Source organism: Trachypithecus francoisi, unplaced genomic scaffold (genome assembly GCF_009764315.1).
Source record: "Trachypithecus francoisi isolate TF-2019V2 unplaced genomic scaffold, Tfra_2.0 Lachesis_group11, whole genome shotgun sequence".
NCBI lineage: Eukaryota > Metazoa > Chordata > Mammalia > Primates > Cercopithecidae > Trachypithecus > Trachypithecus francoisi.
In genome coordinates, this window is record NW_022681456.1 from 57,891,098 (window position 1) to 57,914,767 (window position 23,670).

The 23,670-nt window shown below is 40.5% G+C and overlaps 1 pseudogene; it reads left to right on the forward strand.

Annotated features, from left to right (window-relative positions):
- Positions 1–401: 401 nt before the first annotated feature.
- Positions 402–1,253, forward strand: LOC117091018 (annotated as a pseudogene).
- The last annotated feature ends 22,417 nt before the right edge of the window (positions 1,254–23,670 follow it).

A 23,670-nucleotide genomic window follows, 5' to 3' on the forward strand; every position in this document is an offset into this window, starting at 1 on the left:
AGGGTCCCACAAAACCACTACTCCCATGACCTGGGCCACTTGCTTCCTGGTCTTGTTGATCAGGTGAATTGCAGGTCATTTTGAGTCTAGTTAACACTCTTCCTTTATTCCTCGCCCTGAACTTGAAAATCAATATCAAAGATAAGATGTTTCAAAGAGATTAAAAAAACAACATATTTTTGTTTTTAAGGCATAGTTAAGGTATGGGCACTATCTTTCTCTTCTCCCCTCCTATTCTTTTTTTTTTTTTTTTTTTTTGAGATAGTGTCTCATTCTGCAACCTCTACCTCCTGGGCTTAAGTGATTCAGTCTACAAAAAAAAAAAAAAAAAAAAAAAAAAAAAGAAAAAGAAAAAACAAAGGACTTGAGCTGCTTACAGACTGTAAGACATTGGAGGGGGGATGGAATCTGAAATGGAAGCGCAGAGCGCCGGGTCAGAGGAGGGCTTTACCCAGGTCACCCGCAAGGGCCGGGGAAGAAACAACAGGCTGAACAGCTGTCTGCAGCGGGAGAGGGCGGGGATGCGGGCTGGATGGACACAGAGGAGGCCAGGCCGGCGAAGAGGCCCGTCTTCCCACCCCTCTGTGGGGACGGGCTCCTGAGTGGGAAAGAAGAAACAAGGAAAATTCCAGTCTCAGCTAACAGATACACACCATTGAAAGAAAACTAGATGAAGATGTTTACTCCTATTGTGGAACACTGGGGACTTCAGATACACTTTAACTTGAAATCAAGGAATATAGAAATCAGGACTTGTAAAGAAACCAAGGATGTTAGTGCTCTGACAACAGCAGCTGATTTTGTGAAAGCTTTTATTCTAGGCTTTTAGGTGGAGGATGCACTTGCCCTCATCAGGTTGGATGACCTCTTCCTAGAGTCTTCTGAAATTACAGATGTTAAACCCCTAAAGGGAGACCATTTATCCAGGGCAATAGGAAGAATTGCTGGCAAAGGAGGAAAAACCAAATTCACCATAGAGAATGTGACACAGACGCGGATAGTTTTGGCTGATGTTAGAGTTCACATCCTTGGCTTCTTCCAAAACATCAAGATGGCAAGAATTGCCATTTGCAACCTAATCTTGGGAAATCCTCCTTCCAAGGTTTATGGCAATATTCGAGCTGTGGCTCGCAGATCAGCAGATGATTTCTGATTTCAAGTCAGAGACTTTTTATCTTGCCTTTGGACTCTGGAGAAAAATACTTTATGAGTGGTCAGTCACAAGAAACCATGTGAATAATTTCAGTCATTTGAAGCCTTTGTCCCTGCTTCCATTCTCAGCCAGAAGCATAAACAGAAAAGAAAGATTTAAGAGTATTCACACTCAACAGGTTTTAGAATAATTTAAATATCAAAAATTGATTCTATTATACTTACACATTAGGTATAATTTATCATTTATCTGAAATCACATGTAGCAGATTACATAGTCTGTAATCCTCTCAGAGGGAAACTTCTTTAAACAAGAAGTTAAAACAGCTCTATATGAATAAGTTTAAACAGTTCCATATGAATTTATACTTTTATATTTATAAATTTATAACTTCATAAAAATTTATAAACATTTCTTCTTTATAATTATAATTTAATAGATTATTTCAGAAAAACCTCTCTGAATGATAACCCTTCCTTACTACTGGGTGATGTGTAAATATTTTTTGGGGGACAGGGTCTCACTTTGTCACCCAGGCTGGAGTGCAGTGGTACGATCTCAGCTCACTGCAGCCTCTACCTCCTGGGTTCAAGTGATCCTCCTGCCTCAGCCTCCCTAGTAGGTGAGACTACAGGTGTCCACCATCATGCCTGGCTAATTTTTTGTATTTTTTGTAGCGATGGGGTTTCACCATGTTGACCAGGTTGGTCTCGAACTCCTGACCTCAAGTGATCCATCCACCTCGGCCTCCCAAAGTGCTGGGATTACAGGCATAAGCCACTGTGCCTGGCCTTGATGTGTGAGTATTTGAGAGGTCATAAGCAGTGGTTTTGGCTGTACTGTACTACACCATATACATCAGTAAGAGCTCATCTTGGAACCTGTTTTGCAGTTTTAAAAATTAAAGACCTACATCACACACACACACACACAAAGAGACATTGGAAAGGCCCCTTAAGCTCTCAGAGCCCAAGTTTCCTCATTGGCTCAGTGGAGATAATTACACCTAACAGGATTAGCATGAAATGTCAAAGTGCTTAGAAAATTTCATTTGCTCGATAAATGTTCATTTTCTTTTCTACCTGGAATGCTCAGAGTTCTGTTTAATCAAATATTGTCATAATATAAAGTTAGCAATAACTTATGTTTACCATTAAAAATGAACCTAATAACATGCAGGCATAAAGGAACTTTCTGGATGATAGAAATAGTCTATATCTTGATCTGGATGGTGGTAACATGGGTGTTTACATATGTAAATATTCATCAAGCTGTGTACTTAATAGTTATATATCTTACTGTGTGTAAGTTATTCGTCACCTAAGAAAAGTACTTTGAACATAAAAGTCTTCTAAAATTGATTTATATAATTTTTTTAAGGGTGAAGGAGGCTCATGGAAATCTATTGCTAATCAATTGCCCTACTTTTAGTAGGGCACAAATACCATTTATTAGAGTGTTACTGATTAAAATGTTAGCTAATCTTGATGTTATGGTTCATACTACTATATATAGATATGTGTGTGTGTGTCCATATGTATGTATATGTATATATAAATGTTTATAGAATGATGGGTTCGGCTGTGTTCTGTGTGCAGTGGGGAGAAATGACACTCACTCCAGGTCTAAATCAGTTGCATTTTGTATTCCCCATGGAATACATGGCAAAATTGTGCTTTTTTTCAGTTTTGCTATTTGGCTTTCCAGGGAGCCTCAGCTAACCAAACTTTTGTGATAGCGTATTTATTATCTAATATTTGAATTTGAGGAAAGGAGCCAAAGTCCGTACTCCATGAAGCAATGGCCTCATCAGTGATTTTAGAAAATGGATTTGGAAAAAGGTTTTGGGCACTGGGCCTACACAGAACTCACTCATAGATCCGTGGTGATATCATTTAGCACAAAGCAATTGGCTTGAAAAAGAGAAAAACACTGGGATTTTCAAACTAATTTTTATATCGTGCCATTTATTACAGTCTGTCTCTCTTTTTCTGGCATCCTGGGTTTAAGGAAATAATGTTATCATCTATTTCCAGAAATGGTTTGGATAAGAACTTCTTGGAAACCCTTCGCACACATTTATATTCTGGTATCTCTCCATTATTTCCCATTCAGACATACTGGCCACAGGGGCACTGGGAGGCTCTCAGGTTCTGGAATACACCAGCGCCCTACTTTCACATGCCCAGGAGACATGTGGGATCATCTGAGAAGAGCAGCGGGTAGGCAGAATGTGGAGGGGAATCTCTGGCCCAACTGTGGGAAAACATAACGATTACCACCACCACCGCCACTACCACCACCACCGCCACTACCACCACCACCGCCACTACCACCACCGCCACTACCACCACCGCCACGACCACCGCCACCGCCGCCGCCGCCGCCGCCGCCGCCACCACCACCACCGCCACTACCACCACCACCGCCACTACCACCACCACCGCCACTACCACCACCGCCACTACCACCACCGCCACGACCACCGCCACCGCCGCCGCCGCCGCCGCCGCCGCCGCCACCACCACCACCGCCACCGCCGCCGCCGCCACTACCACCACCGCCACTACCACCGCCGCCACTACCACCACCGCCACTACCACCACCACCACCTCATGGGGAGAGGAGATTCAAGGGAGTGCCCAGGAACATTTCATGAGGTACATTGTCCAAGTCCTTGGCTGCTGTTAGCAGGTTATCTCAGAATGGTAGCTGGGCAGTAAGTCCAGAGAGCAAACATATTTCTTGGAGATACCTTCAGGAGAATGGTCGCTCCCCCAGAGCAAAACATATCTCTCGGTAGCATATTTTCTTGGAGATACCTTCAGGAGAGTGGCTGTTCCCCCAGAGCAAAACATACTTCTCTGTTTCATATTTTCTTGTATTTTGGTATCTCTCCATTTGGAATCTCCGTTGGTATTCACTCTCCTGAAGGTGTCTCCAAGAAAATATAATACCAAGAGATATGTTTCAGCCTGTTGAAAGGAGATTGATTATTCCTTATGTTAGAAAGGTTGCCAATGACTTAGTGATTACTGAAAATTTAAGCAAGGTGGAAAAAGATAAGGAAAACAAAAAAGTTTATGAGAAAAGAAATAGGTAACAGAAAACTACATGACGCAGCTGTGAATAAATGTCATCTGATCATAATAATGTAATACTGAATACTGACTTAACTCAAAACATTATTTTAGGAGGATGAATGAAAAGCCAAGTTGTATGCTTGTGTATGTGTGTATGTTGAATAATAAGAAAGCGAAGTCCTCATTTTTTATAATAGACAGTCAATACCTAACATCTAAATGGAAAAATCAAGAACTAGCAGTATAAGCATAATATTGAGAAATATGGAGTCAAGAAAGAGTTATAAATATTGGAAGTAATTGCCCTCAGGATATAAGTATAGAATGTAACTGCAATCATTGAAATTAAGTTAAAAATTAACCCAAATTTTTCTTAAGTCATTTCAGCTAATTCAGTCATTAAAATTAAAGCCTTTCCTCAAGAAATTAGAGTAAGCAGAAAAGTGCTTTTAGTGGGTTAGGAAGCCAGCAGGTAGGAATTTTCATTGAGAGTGGAAAATAGAGCCCAGAGTTCTTTTACCAATAATTAAAACTGTTGGTGCATAGGATTCTCACAAGGGACTCTGGTAGGAACAAGAAGGGCTGGAAAGAGACTTCAGCTGTACGTTCTTTTCCTTCCGGAGGCTGTTGAAGCTTTGAATCTGCAAAAAAGTACTTGACCAGCTTGAGAATATTAGCCAGGGTGCAAAATAGTGGCCAAAATATTCCGTCTGTGTTTTGGTTCATCAGCTGCTTCCATTAAAGTACAGCCATGCCTTCCCCATTATAGAGTTTTCAGTAGTGGATTATAACTACCTCCACACATTTTCCTAGATTCCAGATTGTTGTAATGATATCCCTGACTATGCCTTTGGGCAATGTAGATTCATTCTTTCTCTATTCTACGACTTCCTTTTATTACAGGGCTAGTAGCCTGGGAACTACATTTTCAGAATTCTTTGCCAGTAGTGGTCCCACGTAGATTCTGTCACTAGAAGGCACTTGTGAGAGAGCTGGACCCAGAAGAGGAGCACAATGATACACATTTTTTTCCTCCAGCAACAGAGGGTAGATGTAAAGGCTTTACGGGATGTGAGGTTTTGTAGCAATCTCTAGGTAATCCCCTGGAAATCATTTGCTGTGGTGTGGCAGGCAGCTGGAATCACTGGTGGTAGAGATTTGTGATTCATTCAGCTTCTTGATTCTCAGAAAGCAGTGGCAAACTTGAGTGCTAGTGATGGTTTCCCCTAAACCTTAGATTCATAAAGACCTGGGTTTGAATCTTGACTCTTATATTAACTATGCAACTCTGACCTAGGTATTTTAATCCTCTGTTAGTTTTTTCAACTGTGCAATAAGGATAACACCATTTATCGTATAGATTATGAGGAAAAAATATGATAATACATGTAAAAATGTCCAGTGAAAGACCTGTTCTCACAGTAGGCATTAAACAAATGGTAGCTATTGTTATTTATTTATTTATTTATTTATTTATTTATTTTGAGACAGAGTTTCACTCTTGTTGCCCAGGCTGGAGTGTAATGGCTGGATCTCGGCTCACCACAACCTCTGCCTCCCAGGTTCAAGTGATTCTTCTGCCTCAGCCTCCCAAGTAGCTGGGATTACAGGCATGAGCCACCACGCCCAGCTAATTTTTGTATTTTTAGTAGAGACGGGGCTTCTCCATGTTGGTCAGGCTGGTCTCAAACTCCCGACCTCCGGTGATTCGCCCGCCTTGACCTCCCAGAGTATTGGAATTACAGGCGTGAGCCCCATGCCCGGCCCTATTGTTATTTTTATCCTCTGTTTGCCACCTGCTACTGTTGTTATTTATGCTGTAGCTGCTGTGCAATTATTAGGCAGGAAACTCATGTGCAGGGTGCTGGACTGAGCAGCTGGGATTACTCTCCCACTCTCTCTTGCATTGGCTTTTCCTTTTACAGCGGGGAAATGCCCACAACCTCCCTTCTCCCTACTTCAGAGCAGAAGCCTGAGTCTGCCAGACACCCAGACTTGTCTGGCTGTAGGAAAGCAGGACTGATCAAATCAGCTGTGACCTTGGCACATGTGTTTTGGTTTTCTTGTGTTTTTACTAGTTTACTTCTTTCAATAACCGAGGGGTAAAGGATAACCTTTTTCTCCAGGCAGCAAGATAACTTTTGATGGAGATCTCTGGTTCTGCTTTTTTAGGGGCCAATCACTCCTTCCTACTTCCTGAGGTTTCCATGCTTGAGCAGGTTCATTCTTAACCTCTGGGGGCTTTCACAACAAACTTCATTGCAAGGCAAAACCCCATCTAGGCAAACTTGTAGAGTTTGGATATTTTGGGGCTTGGGTATTTCTTTCCTAGCCCCCCTTTTATATGTGAAACACAAATGTTCCAGCTCATAAGCCCTATAAGTGATTTTTCCCCTCATTGATTTAAAAAATTGTACCCTGTCCCTATATGGCACATGATCAAGCACTTTAAAATATATAATTAATTAAAGGATTTTTCTGAAACTGACATGCAGGCAAAATAAATTCAAATGAAGTAGGGAATCTATAGAAATAGCCCAAGAACAACCATCTCTGCATAGACTGGCTGATAGGATACCCTGAATGCTAAGTAACTGGGATCCTTGTAGATCAGGGAGGTAGCGGGTCCAGTCATGGAGGTTGCCACACTTGGTATGCAGTTTCTACTTTCTTCTTGCTTAAACTACAGGTTCCTAGTAGAAACTTCTGGTCTCTCCCTGTCAAAAAAGATGGAGAACAGGGATGGAGAAAACAATGAATGTATAGAGTGAACAGTTGTGATATCACTGCTGTATTCAATTTCCCCATCATTTCTAGTTTCTTCTCTGTTTGTACGGAATTGCTAAGGGGCTCACGTAGGAACTAGGAGAAGGTAAGGTACTGTGGGAGGAAAGCACCCTGATTGTCCAGGTCTCTTCTCTCTTCTTCATCAGAGACCCTAAAACTAGGATGATGGCATGTGATGCTCTAATAAACAGAATTTGCTTTCTCTCCTGCACACCTGGGTTTGAATTCTGGCTCTGCCATTACTAGCTGTGTGGCTTTGGGCAAGTTACTTAATCTCTCTGTGTCTCTGTGCTCTTGCTTTTAAAATGTAGAGGATAATAGTACTTACCTCGTAGGGTTGTTGTGAGGATTAATTAAGATGAGGCAAGCAGAGACTTAACACTGACAGTGGCATGTAAGTTATTATGTTTATATTCTCCTCTCAAATAAGCTAAGCAGCTCCACCAGAATCTTAATTTCCTGTACTTGTTTCTCAAAATCTCCCCTTAATTTGCCTGAGATGTCAAAGGCGGGTTCTTTGGCTGGGTCATGTGAAAACCCTCCTCTGATTAGTGAGAGATGTGAGCTTTACAGAAACGAGAGTCCCAGTGGCAGAGAGTACCCTGCAATTATTTGAGCTGGCTACTCACATCCTGGCAGCCAGTCTTTCTGGAAGAGAATCATGTGAGTCACAGAGGGAACGAGACCATCTCACTGTGTTACTGAACCGTGACCAATGGCTTGCCAATCACAAGAATGGTTCTCTGTCTTTGTTCAATACAAGTTTTTACCTGCTTTATTATTCTTCTGACTCGGGCTTGTCTTTAATTCCTTCATCTGGAAAAATCTCTGACAAGAGGAGATATTAAGCTGCTCCCTTAGTTGGTATGAGGTTAATTCTACCAGAGTTGGACTATTTTGCATAATTGTCTGTGTATGAGGCAGTGCCCATTGGTATTTTTGCATCTGTACTTCAATTATTTTCAGATCTTCCTTGGGTTACCTTTCATCACCTTCTTTTGCTAACAGTACAGATGTTAGAATTCAGAAGAGCTCAGCTAGGTGTTGGTGAATCGAATCATTGCTTTTGGAATGATCAATTCATTGTTTTTGGAATTTTAGGTTCCAACTAAAATTCTTCCATTGGCTATTCACGTATCCTCTTTCAACCTCCTTTTTCTTATATGTTAAATGGAAATAATAAACACTCATCTAATTATCTTTGTCTCTCTGGACTCATTTATTACCATTACTCATCCTCTTCCCCAGCCCTCTTCATGCAGTACACATGTATCTGGATAAATGGAAATATTTTGTAGTCCTATGATCATTTCAGGGTTGCTGTGGAGTTTATATCAGATCAAATATATGAAGACACTTATTACTGTGTCTGGCATAGTATGGATATTTCTCAGATCTCTATATTTAAATTCCAAAGCCTGCTATAGGTCACAGAACACAGAAGCTTTAGAAGACTTGTGGTAGAGTCCCACCTCTGTCACTTAGTAACTGTGACACTTCGAGCACATACATCATTTACTTCCCCAAACTTCAATTTTTCATTGATAACATGATAACAAAAAATTGCCCTGGGTTATTAGATCAAATGTGTGCAAAAGTGCTTTCTAAACTGTAAAGGATAATACAAATGTAAGGTGCTGTGTAGGTACTTTAACAATTACAGTAGCTTTCAGTTGGAAATAACAATAAAAAGCTAAATGATACTTCTTAGTTTTAATTCAGCTTCACTCCATGGCTCCAGGACACTCATCTAAACATTAATAAAACAGGAGCACTCTAGACCTTGCTTTACAGTCAAAGCAAAACACACACAAGTCTATATACACAGCTGTGAAATGCACTCAGTGCTATCGGACTTGTGCTGGGGAAAAGGTGGATGCAGCATCCCAGTAGATAGGAGGGTGGGCTGGTTTACTCCATTAGTGCCCTGGGGCCAAGTGTTGATAGTGAAAAGCTAAGAGAGGAGTCAAGGTTGGCACCAGTATCAGCCAGAGAGGAGAGGCTGGTTAAGTGCCTGTCCTGGACGTCCTTTCCTGTTGCCTAACTTAAAAGGGGTTAATTACTCAAATTACTCAAATGTGTTCCCTGAGTCTCATCTTATTGCAGTGGGGGGAGTGGTTGGTAGATGGGAGATCTGCTCCTGCTGTTCCTCATTCTCTTCTTCCTCTAATCCAGGGAAATTTGAGAGAGAGAGTGGAAGGTAGTATGAATCATCTGTAAGAGATACTTACTTCTCCCAGGGCTTGTTTCCCTGTGCATAGGGGAGACAACTCCAAAGTCATGAACTCTGGAGAAAAAAAGTGAATCATCTTCATCTTCTCAGGCATCAAATTTATTTGGCTTCTTTTTCTAGCCTATGGTTTGGAGACCTGAGGTCAGCACAGGATTTCAGAGAGAGAGAGAGAAGAAAAAGAGAGAGAGAGAGAGGAAGAGAGAGAAAGGATACATAGTAGAGAACGTGCTATGCTAAGAAGAGTACATGGTCAGGGAGGTTAGATGTCTCAGTGGTAAGAAGAATCTCTGAAAGGACCTGATGGTTTAGGCAAGGCTAAGCCTTGTGTGGTTCCAGATGAAACAGCTGAGTGTCATTGATTAGTGTAAGAAATTGGGTTTAAAAAAGTTACTCTGATTAGCTGGGTGTGTTGGCTCGCATACTTGTTCCCAGGTATTCGAGAGCCTGAGGCAGGAGAATCGCTTGAACCCGAGAGGCGGAGGTTGCAGTGAGCCAAGAACGTGCTGTTGCATTCCAGCCTGGGCGACAAAAGTGAAACTCTGTCTCAAAAACAAAGACAAAAACAACAAAAAAATCAGTGAAGTAAGTCCATTAAATTTGAAATTGTGTAGATGTTTTAAGTGGGGGATGGTTTCTGAAAAGTAGGAGGTCAGTGACTATTAGTTTGCTTGAACTGTCATAACAAAATACCACAGACTGGGCGGCTTACACAACAGAAATTTATTTCCTCACAGTTCTGGAGGCTAGGTGTCCAAGATTAACATGTCGGCAGGGTTGGTTTCTTCTGAAGTCTCTCTCCTTGGCTTGTAGATGGCTGTCTTCGCCCTGTGTCTTTATATTGTCTCCTCATACGTCTGTGTCAAATCAGCTGGCCTTAGGAAAACACCAGTCATGCTGAATTCGGACTCATTCTAATGACTTCATTTAACCTCAACTGCCTCTTTAAAGACCATATTTCAAGACACAGTCACATTTTGAGGTTCTAGAGATTAGGACTTAAACATATGAATTTTAAGGGAACACAATTTAGCCCATAACCACTATGGAACCATATCTACTACATAATATACACTCAAAAAAGATTTTTGAATGTCTTTTGCCTCAACCAAGATGTTTCCTATATATTCTGCTCAGTCAGGAATCAACCCAAGGCTCCGGTGAAAGGACCTAAACAGACCCTGCCACAGGGCAACTGTATTGTTTCAATCTTTACTGATCCCCTAACTGTACACCAAAATGAGCCTGGATGGGGAAGATCCTATGATTTCAAGGAGGGCACTCCTAGTCCTATTTTAATAGTTCAGAAAACTGGAGCTCAGAGATGTGAAGTGACGTCTCCTAGGTCACACCACCAGTGCATGTCAAAACTGGGAATTACGTCTGAGAATTTCAAGCACCTGGAATTGTCTTCCTATTAGGTCGGAGTTAATAAAATTTAACAGAGATTGAGCTTTGAAGGAAGGAGTGTGTACTAGTTCTCAGAGAAGACTTGCAGCATGCAATGAGAAAAGAGGTCATTCCGGGTGAATGAAGGAACATGAGCAAAGCAGAATCAGGAATAGTAAAAGGGGCTACTTATTTTAAGCTACTGTCCACCTCTCCAGTCTGTACAGTGGCATATATTACCATTGACATTGAAGTTAGGTTGACAGTGCCTCTCTAAAGAATCCAGGAAATAATGAGGCATCTCAGATGTGTCATCAATTTATTTACTGGCTCATTGGGAAGGATATTATAGTTATTCATCAACTGCTTTATATTTGCAAAATGGTTTCCCATAATTTTGATTTGACTTCTCCCTAGCAGGCTAGTTCAGGGTGGTCACTGCAAGCTGCTCAACTCACTAAGGAAACATTTAAAGATATAAAGACATTAAATTGGCCAAAACCCGCTAAGAGCAAGAGCTAGGATTAAGAATTGGAAACTTCAGAGACCGCCTCTGTTTTGCCTTGGGGCCGGCTTTTTCCATAAACAGGCTTCTGGGAAGCAGCATGATGAGGGGATTCCATGAAGAGCATGGCATTTTCTATAACCATTTATTGAAAATGCAAGTCATCAAATTAGAAGAAAGGCATACCAGGGAAGCAGAGAGGCCCACACTCTGGGCCAGGGTTTTAGAGCAAGGGTCCTGGACTGGGTACTGTGTAACACATTTGTATTGCCGACCATGAAAGGATTCAGCATCTTGAATGAGACAGCTGCTTGTACAGAGGCGTTTTTTATGAGCTGACAAGTTAGCCAGAAACAAAGCATGTTTGTAGGAAGTAAATCATTGCCAGTTTTAAGCTGAGCTTTTCATTCAGCTGTAACTGGAGACAATTGAGTTTTTAATGTTCCGCATGAAGTTCCTCAATTCGGATTTTGGTCAGAATGAGGTCTGGGATTTGATGTGGCTTTAGGTGTTCCATTTTCAAAATGTCACCAATATCTGTGAAAACAAAAGCAATGCTGGTTGTTTTCATTTCCTGCTGATCATAACTTTTCCAGGGGACAGGGTCTGGACAAACAAAGCTGCCTCGTGAAGAATGTTTATGTTTCTAGCTCCAAGACTGAGATTAAAGAGGGTAGATAAACAGTTGACGTGTTATGATGTGAAAATGATTTAAAGTCCGCACTAAGATGAGAATTAAACTGAGATCCTCATTGGGGTCTTGAGGAGTTAGAGGAAGTTGCCTTGAGTCACATCAATGAGAGTGAAGAATTGTCTCTTTGATCGGGTTTCTTCAGGGGAGCTGTTTCTCCTAAGAAAAATTTCCAGATAGCTGAAAAAAAAATTTCTTTTAAAAACACTAAAAAAAAAGTGTGTCTGTGGAAAATTATTTTAAAATGCATTATGTACTTTCCTGCCTTATCAACAAGAGTGTAGACCACAATATGCCCTGTTCTTGATGACTCGGGGTAGTCATTACCTTTACCAGCTCAAAAGCAGTGACACCTGTGGGCCCTGGCGATGCTCTCCTGCACCAGTTCACTAGAGGAACCTGCAGGGTGAATGGATAATGGCTGGGTGCCACTGAGGATTTATATTTTTATTGTGGACCATGAATGGTATTCTTTCACTAGAACATTAAAAATAAATCTAGTAACTAAGTATACCTAAATCTTGCTAAGAGAAAGATAACTAGATTAACTAAGCCAACTAAGTAAACATTTCAACTAATTACATGTTGATTGGGTTGGTTTGACCAGCAGTGCCTTCTTATAAGAGAGTTGTTCCCGAACCTCAGAGTTCTGTGGCCTGAAGTTTTTCACTGTCTCTTCATGTACATGCAAGCAGGGACCTTAAAAACTACCTCTGGGTTTGCATCATGTCAGTTATTGGAGCACAACTCAATTCTGTACAACTCGAACTCTAAAAACTAGAATTTTGCTGCTTTTTAGACCACACTCCCCAATGATCTTTCATCTTTTTTAAAACTGTATTCACACTTTAGGCAATCTTCTTTGGGATTCCACCTTCGTAAGGATGCATCTTCTTAGGGATTCTGTCTTAGCCTCCTGAACAGACAGTCAATAACCCCAGTGGCTGAGTTTTTCTCTGGTCATGCTGAGGTCCAAACTATACTAAACAACACAGTTGACCTGTGGTCTACCTGGCCTGAATTGTCTTACCACTTTCCTAAAGGGAATGAATAATATCTCTACCTGCAGTTTTAGGTGGGAAAAGATTGGTTTTGTGGCTGAATACCACTAGGAAGACTCTCTTCCCTGGGAAAAATGTAATCTGAATTTATGGTCTTCCCAGGTATCTTACTTTGAAATAGTCTTCTTTTAATCCTGAGAGACATGTTAAAAAATAATACGCTTTTAACTTATTTCAAACTCTTGCTTTCCCAATAGTGAATCCTTCTGAAAAATGTTAACCCTGGGATGTCTCTCCTACTGGCAGACTCTGTGATATCTATTTTGCATTATTTTCTGATTCTTAGCTGTTGTATATTTAAATTTCCTGGATAAGAGATCCCTGGATAAGACAGAGACTATTCTTCATGATTTTAATTGACTTTGTTTGGTTGTTTGCTACAGATTTATTAAATCAAAAGTTCTAAATTTAAGGCTGAATAATGGACCCCAAAGAAATCAGGCCTTAATCCCAGGAACCTGTAAATGATACCTTACAAGGAAAGAGAGCCTTTGCCAGTGTGATTAATTTAAAGATTTTGAGATGCAGAGATTATCCTGGATCATCTAGGTGGACCCTAAATGCAATCACAGGCATCCTTATGAGAGAGAGAGGCAGAGGGAGGTTTGACACAGACAAAACAGGAGAAGGCAACATGACCATAGAGGCCAAGCTTGAATGACATGACCACAAGCCAAAGAATGCGGATAGCCAGCAGAAGCTGGAGGAGGCAAGAAACAAATTCTCCCTTAGAGCTTCGTGAAGGAGTGTGGCCATGTTGTTGACACCCTGATTTTGGCCCGATGATACTGATTTCAGACTCTGGCCTCCAAAACAATAAGAGAATACATTCCTGTGTTTTTAAGTCACCAAGTTTGTGACTTAAAAAGTCATTTAAGTTACATTTGTTACAGCAGCCATAGGGAACTAATACAAAGGGCTAATGAACTACTCTTAAATTTCATGTTTAAAGTAATCATCTGCAATACATTCTTAAAATGCACCAAGTTTTGTGTTAGTCCATAAGGAAGGCAGAGAAGAAATAAAGGACATGGTTTCTTCCCTCAAGGGCTTTATGGCCTCACTGGGGAGACAAGGTTCATGAGACAAGGGTAGGTGACACAGGGAAGTCTATCATTAAATGCTGCATTACTTTTATAGGCTCATAAGAGCTGATGAGGTTCAGAGAAGAAGTTGATGAATTGGTGATATATGGGGAAGGATTATTGGAAGAGAAGGAATGTGGAGTATTTCTAGGCAGGGAGAAGGAGGGTAAGCATCCCTGCGGAGAAGAATATGAGTGATGGCAGAAGTAGAACTGAACCTGGTATGCATTAATAGGGCAGGGACCATGATTATGTCAATCACTATTGATTTCCATCACCCAGTATAGTGTCTGGCACATAATATGTACTCTATAAATATTTAATAAACACATGTTGTCTTTGTAGGATATCACCATTCTAACTGGCCTGCAGGAGCAGAGAACATACTTTAGGAATAATGGGGAATTAATTTGGGTATGTAGGGTAGGACCCATGAAAACCAGGGAGAAGAAAGTCAATATTTTAAAGCACCAACATACTAGAGGTGGATTATTCCTTTAGAGGGTTTGAAAGGCATTTAAGGAACATGCCTCCATGACTCGCTCCCTTCCTTCCTTTTTTGTCCACTAGATCTCCAGTCTTCCTATGAGACTGGGTTGGAAAATACATAAAATTAATTTGATAATGTATTTGTGCCATCTGAATTTGCCTTAGTCTCATCTGGAAAGAGGAGGTATTGATGGGCTTTCAGAATCCAGGACCAGTCATCAGCCCAAGAGTCATGTCCCTCATGCCATGGCTTCTGAAATCTACAGACTGTCTGTGGCTCTCTTTTGCCTCCTCTCTCTTTACTGAGCCAAGCTGGACGACAAGAACTGGCAGCTTTACCAGGACAATTGGACACATTCTGGCTTTATTTTCTTGGCACACTGAAGACATTAACCAGTCTCCAAATGATAAGAAACTTGGGAATTGTTAGTACCAAATCCAAGTTCCTTCTCACGGAAGGGGGGTTGCATTGTTTGAAAAGAGGAGTGCTAGTTGCTCAGTGACATGTTCTTTATCTATGATGACAGTCCCCGTTAGCACATCACAAGCACTTGTTTCAATAATAAAATTATTCTGGCTGCCAGCGGGGCCAGCTTCTTTACAAAATGAAGTAACAATAGCATGTTTCATATGATTGTCACTTCTTGTTGATCAATTAATTCTAAATAGTACTTAACAAAGATTTTTAATCAAAAAATGCATAGTGACACCAACACAATAAAACAAACCTTTGTTATGTTAGTTTGCACCCCCTTTCATGCTACTTCAAATCTCTTTCTCATTAGGCTATCTTTCCTGTTAGCCAATAAAATCATTAGGCTATCTTTCCTGTTAGCCAATAAAAATGCTCAGTTCTTCCTAATCCTAAAACAAACAACAAGCCTTTCCCCCAATTCTATCATTCTGGCAAATCACCATTCTACCTTCTCATTTTTTCATTGTTAAACTTAATGGAGTCATAGTGAATTCAGTAGGTCTTGGACTGGCAAGCAGTGAGCTAGATTATGCCTGAAAACCTGTTTTTTTGGCCTATGTCATGTTTTCTTTCCAATGTTTAAAATTTAGGAGATTTGCATAAACATCTAAATTTCTCTTTCTCTGGACACATTGGGGAACTGGTAACACTGGGCCCGCATTCTCACACGACAATAGTCTGTTGGAGCTGAGTTTCTGTTTTTGCCTTCAGATGGGGCATACGTTCTCTAGCTCACCACACACCCCACCATTCCCTATTGTCTTCGACACTGAGACGAAGTGTCAGTTGCCATTTATCATTGCCTTGCACCCTTGTTTTAGATACAGAATTATTTAGATACAGAATTATTAGATACAGAATTATTTCCCTGTACTGATGCCTCTGTCAAATGTGGGACGTGAAAGACCCAGAGTGCTGCATGATCGTCTTGCTCTCAGCCTGCTTTATCCTTGTGTGTTATCTGTCTGGCCCCATCTGTGTTTGCAGCCCCCAACCTGTATTACACTTTTATCGGTTTCCAGCATTCTTCACCTCCTTGTTAGCTGACTTTTTCCTTTTCATCTACCATGACCTGTCTTAACAGTCGCTTCTCATTTAATAGATTAGATGGCCTTTTGTCATTTCTCTTTCTCAGTGCCCTCCCTGCCTGCCTTTCCTCCCCTCACTTTCCCTTCATCTTAAGATGTCTTTCTTCTTGGCTTCATTTCTACCACCTGGCATTTTCTGTTTCCCCTTCTTCTCCTCACATCTTACACTGTGTTTCTCCATATTTTACCTTGATATACTTGGTCTTGGAAATTTTCTTCATGTCATGGTTTTCATGATTTCCTCTATGTGGATGACTTCTAATTCCATTGTTTTTCCCCCTGACCTCTCTCCTGACCTCATCCTATGGACCAGCTCCATGAGGTTCCTGCTAGCCTCTGAATCTCTTCCCCTACACCCCTACCACGTGCTTCTTTCTCACGTCACCATCCTTTCTGTTGCTCCAGAGCATGACGTTATTCCATGTCTGATCATTCTCCCATGTTTGTTCTTTCTTTTCTCTCTCATTGTCCCATTCAGGCCTTTGTTACCTGGTTTTGTTTTTTTTGTTGTTGTTGTTGTTTGTTTTTTAAAAAATCTGTTGGTTTCATTTTATCAATATCTCTCTCCTTCAATCTATTATTATGCTGATGCTTGATTAATTTACCCTAACCATTCTTTTGTTGATTCACTTAGTAATTCTTTCATTAATCTTACAGTGCCTGCAAAATTTATCATTTTTTTCTCCTCTTAAAAAGTCATCAGTGGCTCTGCACTGCTAACAGAATGAAAGTCATAGTTCTTATATTGGCCTTGAAGGCCTTTGCCATCCAACCTCAGCTTGTCTTTCTGGTCTCATCTCCTGCTCCCAGGTATAAATCTTTGCTTCTTGAATAAGTGTCTGGGAGTGCTTAAGTGTAAAGCCCTAGAGTCTGCTTCGATTGAGTCTCAGCTCTGGCACATGTAGCTGTGTGACCTTGGGCAAGTCATGTAACTTCTAAGGCTCAGTTTCTTTATCTGTTTAGCCCGTAGGGTTATTTGAAGACCAAAAACATAATAAGCCATGTAATATAATGCCTGGTGCATACATTACACCAGGAATTATATTAAATGAGAGTTCGATAAGTATTAGATAGTCTTATCCAGCCAACCCAGAGTTTGCCATATATTCTTATGTAAAAAAAGCTAGACAGAGGCAAACATTCTAAGACCAAGGCTTTTTTACATGTCTAAATCTTATGCGTCGTTTAAGGCCCAGGTCAGACTGTATGACCTCAGTGAAGCCTTCTCGGACTGTACCAGGTAGAAATCCATTCTCTTCTTGCATTCTTAGTATAGACATGATCACTTTATAATTGGCAAGATTGTGTTTATATACAAGTCTCCTCTAACCTACCCCACAGTAAGCTCTTTGATTGCTAGGATGTTAATTATGTCTTCGTTGTTCATGTCGTCAGGATGCCTTATACAAAGTAGGTGCTCAGTAACTATTTGCTAAATGAATAAGCTTTCATCTGAGTGGGTATTTCCTCACAGTTATTTATTTTCATTCATTAAAGAAAACATGAAGAAGTATTAATCATTTGATTTGAGAAACATAGCATATTTTTCAGTAATTTTCCCCCCTTACTCTTATGCTATCCCAACACAGGTGTCTTTTGAGGAACTCTGTATCTAATGATTTATTCAGAACTTATATCCCACCTTCTTTCAAAAGGATGTGAAAGAACATACTAAATTAAACCTAATGTGAAATAGGACAATTAGGGCAAAAAAGAGAACAGAGACCATCTCAAAGAAGCAGGGAGCAGATGTTACCAGGCACCTGGGATGAGCTAATTACTATACTTGGTAACTGAATTTGGCTCTGCGTTTCTTGGCAGCTAGAGCTGAAAGGAAACACATTGGGTTATTCATTCAGCAAACATTTGTTGACTATCTTTGATAAATGGGGCACTGTGCTAACCCTGGGCATTCTAAAGTGAATAAGCCTGGGTCCCTGGCTTCAGCACATCACTTAGCCTGAGTTAAGTGACTGGAGATAGGTATGAGGGGCAATGGAAATACAGGGAAAGGACACTGACTATGTTTGTAAGGAGAGTCTGGGAATGCCCAGGGAAGAGCAGATGATTTCACCACACAGTTCATTGGGGGAAATGCATTTCTGGTGTAAGGAACAGAATATCCAGGGACCAGGAGGCCTCAAAGATGTGTTTGTGGAATGATGCGTTAAGCAAAGGAGTAGCAGAAGGTGAGTTTAGAGGGTTGAGTAGGGGTCAGATTATGCTGGACTTCATATGCCACGTGGAGGAATTTGTTGTTAACCTCTTGGCCAGTGTCTCCCAACATAACTGCACACAGGAATCACTGGGGAGCTTCCTGAATCAGAATCTCTGCAGGCAAAGACTGGGAATCTCTATTCCCATAGCATGCCTTGGGTTATTCATTCAGCAAACATTTGTTGACTATCTTTGATAAATGGGGCACTGTGCTAACCCTGGGCATTCTAAAGTGAATAAGCCTGGGTCCCTGGCTTCAGCACATCACTTAGCCTGGGTTAAGTGACTGGAGATAGGTATGAGGGGCAATGGAAATACAGGGAAAGGACACTGACTATACATGCAGGTCTATGCAAACCTAACCTCAAAGACTGAGGGAGTTGAGAGGCTGAAGAAGGAGGCTAACAGATGCAGTTTCTTTGAGAGGAATATTTAAGAGAAACTGAAGAACATTTAAGAGAAACTTAGGGGCCGGGCGCGGTGGCTCAAGCCTGTAATCCCAGCACTTTGGGAGGCCGAGACGGGCGGATCACGAGGTCAGGAGATCGAGACCATCCTGGCTAACACGGTGAAACCCCGTCTCTACTAAAAATACAAAAACTAGCTGGGCGAGGTGGCGGGCGCCTGTAGTCCCAGCTACTCGGGAGGCTGAGGCAGGAGAATGGCGTAAACCCGGGAGGCGGAGCTTGCAGTGAGCTGAGATCCGGCCACTGCACTCCAGTCCGGGAGACAGAGCGAGACTCCGCCTCAAAAAAAAAAAAAAAAAAAAAAAAAAAAGAGAAACTTAGGAACAGAAACCGTGTCTTGGGATGGCTTCTAGACAGTGGATCCCCATACTTTCCCTCCAGAGAGTATTCCTTTTTTAGCAAGCTTTTTTGGTAAAATGTGCAACTGGTAATGTCTTCAACCCTCTTGTGAAACTCATCACTGGGGAAGTTAGTTAAGTATTTTATGAGGGATTATCTATGCTACAGGCATTTCTTCTTTATGAGGGGTTATTTATGCTACAGGCATTGTTTCTTTATGAGGGGTTATCTATACTATAGGTGTTTCTTAACCTTGCTACAGGAGTCGGACATCAGTCATTATGGTGGTTTTGCTTCAAGATGGCATTACTCTTGCCTTGCAATAAGCTATTTTCCTATACTATATAGCAAACGATACCAAATTTAGAAGTATAAAACAATAGCCATTTTATTCTACTCATAGATTATGTGGGTCAGAAATTCAAACAGTGCAAAGTAGTGATGACTTTGTCTCTGCCCTGTTCTATTTGGGGCCTCAGCTGGGAAGAATGGTATGACTGAAGACTGGAATTATCTAGAGTGCCCTGATGGGGATGACATGAAGGCTAGATCCAGACAGGACTATCAACTGGAACCCCTGCTCAAGTCTGAACTCTACATGTGAGTTAGGCTTACCCCACAGTTTGGAGGCTTCAGGATATTTAAATGTCTTACATGGTGGGGCAGGGCTTTAAGAGTTAATGTGTGTTCTGCCTTACACTGCCACAATGGACATTATTAAAAAGTCAAAAAACAATAGATGTCAGCATGGATGTAGTGAAAAGGGAATGTTTATATACTGCTGGTGGGAATGTAAATTAGTATAGGCTCTATGAAAAACAGTATGGAGATGTCTCAAAGAACTAAAAGAAGGTCTACCATTTGACCCAGCAATCCCACTCCTGTGTATCTATCCAAAGGAAAATAAATCATTGTATCAAAAAAAAAAAAAAAAAAAGAAAACAAACACAAAAATACCTGCACACATATGTTTATTGCAGTCCAAGTTGCAATTGCAAAGATAATTGCCAGCCTAAGTTCCCATCAACCAATGACTACATAAAGAAAATGTGGCATATATACACCATGGAATACTACTCAGCTATAAAAAATAATAAAAGAATGTGTTTTGCAGCAGAGGCATACAGAATGGTTATAACCATCATTGGAGACTCTAGGTGGGGGATAAGAAACAACATAATGGGTACAATGTATACTACTTGAATGACACTAAAATTTCAGACTTGACCACTACACAATCTATCCAGGTAACTGAAAACCACTTATACTCCTAAAGCTATTGAAATTGAATAAAAACGAATAAGTGTGTTTAGAAATAAGGTGGAAGCTGCATGGCCTTTTATAATGTAGCCTCTGAAGTCATATAGTATCACTTCTACCTTACTTTGTTAGGTTAAGTAATCACAAGGCCGCCCGTAACTATGATGACAATACATAGACCTGACCTTTTATCAAAATAAATATCAAAGAATCTGAAGCCATATTTTAAAAGCACTACCTCTTTATCTGAGCATGTTTTTAAAAAGACACTTGAAAGTCTAGTAGTTTTTAGGTAATTGTCCTTGTATTTGTTTGCAGAAACCAAACAAGAAAGGTATGATTCTTTCTTTTTAAAAATAATGAATTAATTTTTAATTGACAAATAAAAATTATGTATATGTATAGTGTACAAAATGATGTTTTAAAATAGATATACATTGAGGATTGGCTATATTGAGCTAATTGACATATAAATTACCTCACACTTTTTTGTAGTGGAAATACTTAAACATCTACTCTCTCAGTGATTTTCAAGAATATAGTATGTTGTTATTAACTGTAATCTCCATATTGTTCAGTAGATCTCTTGAGCTCATTCCTCCTATCTAACTGAAATTTTCTGTCTTTCAACCAGTATCTCCCTCCTACCACACCACAACCCCTGGTAACCAACCACCAGTCTACTCTCGACTTCTATGAGTTCGACTTTTTTAGATTCTACATGAATGAGGTCATACAATATCTGTCTTTCTGTGCCTGGCTTTTTTCACTTAACATAATATCTTCCAGGTTCATCCACCCTGTGGCAAATGGCAGAATTTCCTTCTTTTTTAAAGCTAAAAAAGTAGTCCATTGTGTATGTATGGGACATTTTCTTTATCCATTCATCCACTGATGGGTACTTAGGTGGATTCCCTATTTTGGCTATTATGAGTAATGCTGCTATGAACATGAGTGTGCAAATATCACTTCGACATACTGATTTCATTTCCTTAAATACTCAGAAGTGAGATAACTGAGTCATATAGTAATTCTGTTTTTGATTTTTTTGAGCAACCTTTATAATCTTTTCCATAAGGGCTATAATAATTGACACTCAACAGTGTGCTAGGGTTCCCGTTTCTCTGCACCCTTGCCAACACTTGTTATGTCTTGGTATGATTCTCTCTTAACTGTGTTCTCTGTTGTTACAATTCTGTCTATCCCAAATAGTTGGCCTTGCTCACCCTTGTTTTTCTACTTTTCTCAGGTATATTTAAAGCAAACCCTGTCTTTATGTTGCATTAGGCACTATTTACAAACCTTCAGTCTTTCTGGGATTCTTTATAAAGAGAATGTAAAATATGTTTTCAAAAGAACTTAAACTCTTCAAAAGGAAAGGAAGCAAATAAATGGAACCCTTTCTGGGATTTGCTAGAGACCATAGCACGAAGACTTCTGATTTATTTGGCCTCAGTTTCTCTAAGTGCTGAAGAGAATTAGAGGATTTGAAATAAAATGGGAGGATCATTGTGTCTGCTTAGAGCTCATCACAAAAAAGTGATGCATAGTTAATGACCTTTTGTGACAACCTTATTCTTGCAAACTAGTGGGGCCATATGTGCCCTACAGTGACAGATGGTCCCAATCTGCTGTTGCCAGATAATGGCTCGTTTAGAGGCTCAGGGTGACTGTGTGACAAGTCCCGGCTGGACCAGCTGTTTCCGTTGCAACTAATGCCTGGTCTGGCTGAATGAATGCAGGCCACAAACTTTAAAAGACATGCTTCTACTACATGAAAGTATTCACAATTTCCCTGGCTGGAGAATTGATTAATATATGTCTTTGAAAATTTTTACACCATTCCTCCCCACAAGAGCACTGGTCCAGGGGTCAAGGAACCTGGGTTTTAATCTCATCCTGTTGTTAACAAGCTATGTAACTATGGATGCATCACGTAGATTCCTTGAGCTCCTGTTTCCTAAAGTGGGTCTGAGCTGGATAATACTTGAAGTCTTCTAGTCTTTTGCTTTTTTTTAAATCTTTCAATCCAAATCGTGGACCATAAAAGTTAGTGTAGTAAGTATTAAATAGTATTTACAAACTTACCAAATATTGGGTTGTATGCTTAACTCATAATAATATTATTTCTTAACAATCCTGGTGGCCCAATTGCCCAATATTATTATTCACTGTGTGAAAGATGGGCAAACTAAGTAACAGAGAATCACATAACTTTCCTAGAGTCAAATGTGTGGGACAAGGCAAAGCTGGAATTTGAACTAGCTCCTCCTCTTTATCCTCATGCTATACTGTATACCTGTGTGAGTTGGAAAAGTAGTCAAGGCAATACAGGATCCAGATGCAAACAGATGATATTGTGGCACCTCTATTTCCTCTGCCTGCATGCTATCATTGGTATTTCTATATTTGTAATAACTCGGGGCAGATGTCCTAATCTATTTCAAGACCCCACCAAACCAACCAGGGACTTGGCTCCCCTAAGGCACCAAGAAAGCCCTGGGGAACCAGCCCATTGGTGTGGTTCCCATGTGGTTTGTTTGGAAAAGCCCTACTGTTGTGTAACAGTAGGGGACCCTTTGGTATGGGGCGGGCTGGGCATGGGAGGATATGCTTTTCTAGAAAAAAAGCAAAGGATTCACGGTATACTGTTAATGTATCTCTGGGCTTAAGTCACATGTACAGATTTATATCTTAAGTCTACTTTATTTAGTTCACATTTCTGAAACCTCTCATTATATTGGTCTTGTGTTTCCTGGTCATATGAATTTTGAGACAGTGATCCCTTTCTCTGAAGAATGACCTCATTCTCCTCATGGAAAAATTACTTTGGCATTTGAGCAAATAAGAATTAAATTGAAACCTAAGCCATAGCTTCTCCACCCAGCAGCTCTCTGGTGTTTTGCTATGGACATTGGGTTGTATTTTTTTTTTTTCCCCTAGGCTCAGGCTTATTTTAAGAATATAATATAAATATTGTTTAAATAAATCCCTCCCTGCCAAACACAGGATGTAAAACTTGATCATGCTGTGAAAAAAGACTAGATATTTAGCTGACCTTGAGGTTAGTGGATAGGCTCTTCACTGCCAGCTAAATTTTCAACTGGGATTGGAGTCTCAAGAGGCATTTTTCTTTTTTTCAAGAAAGCCTGTGGGTATTTTCAAATATTGCAACTTTGGGTTCAGGAAAGAAGAGGGTATTATGGCTCCCATATGATGCTGCCAGCCCTTTTGTATATTTGTTGATAATTTTACTTGGATCACTTGTTCTCTTATCTGGCATTATTGGGTTAGCTCCCACTGTACCTGGCATGGGGAGGGTAGAAGAGTCCTTAGAGGTCTGCAGAAAGG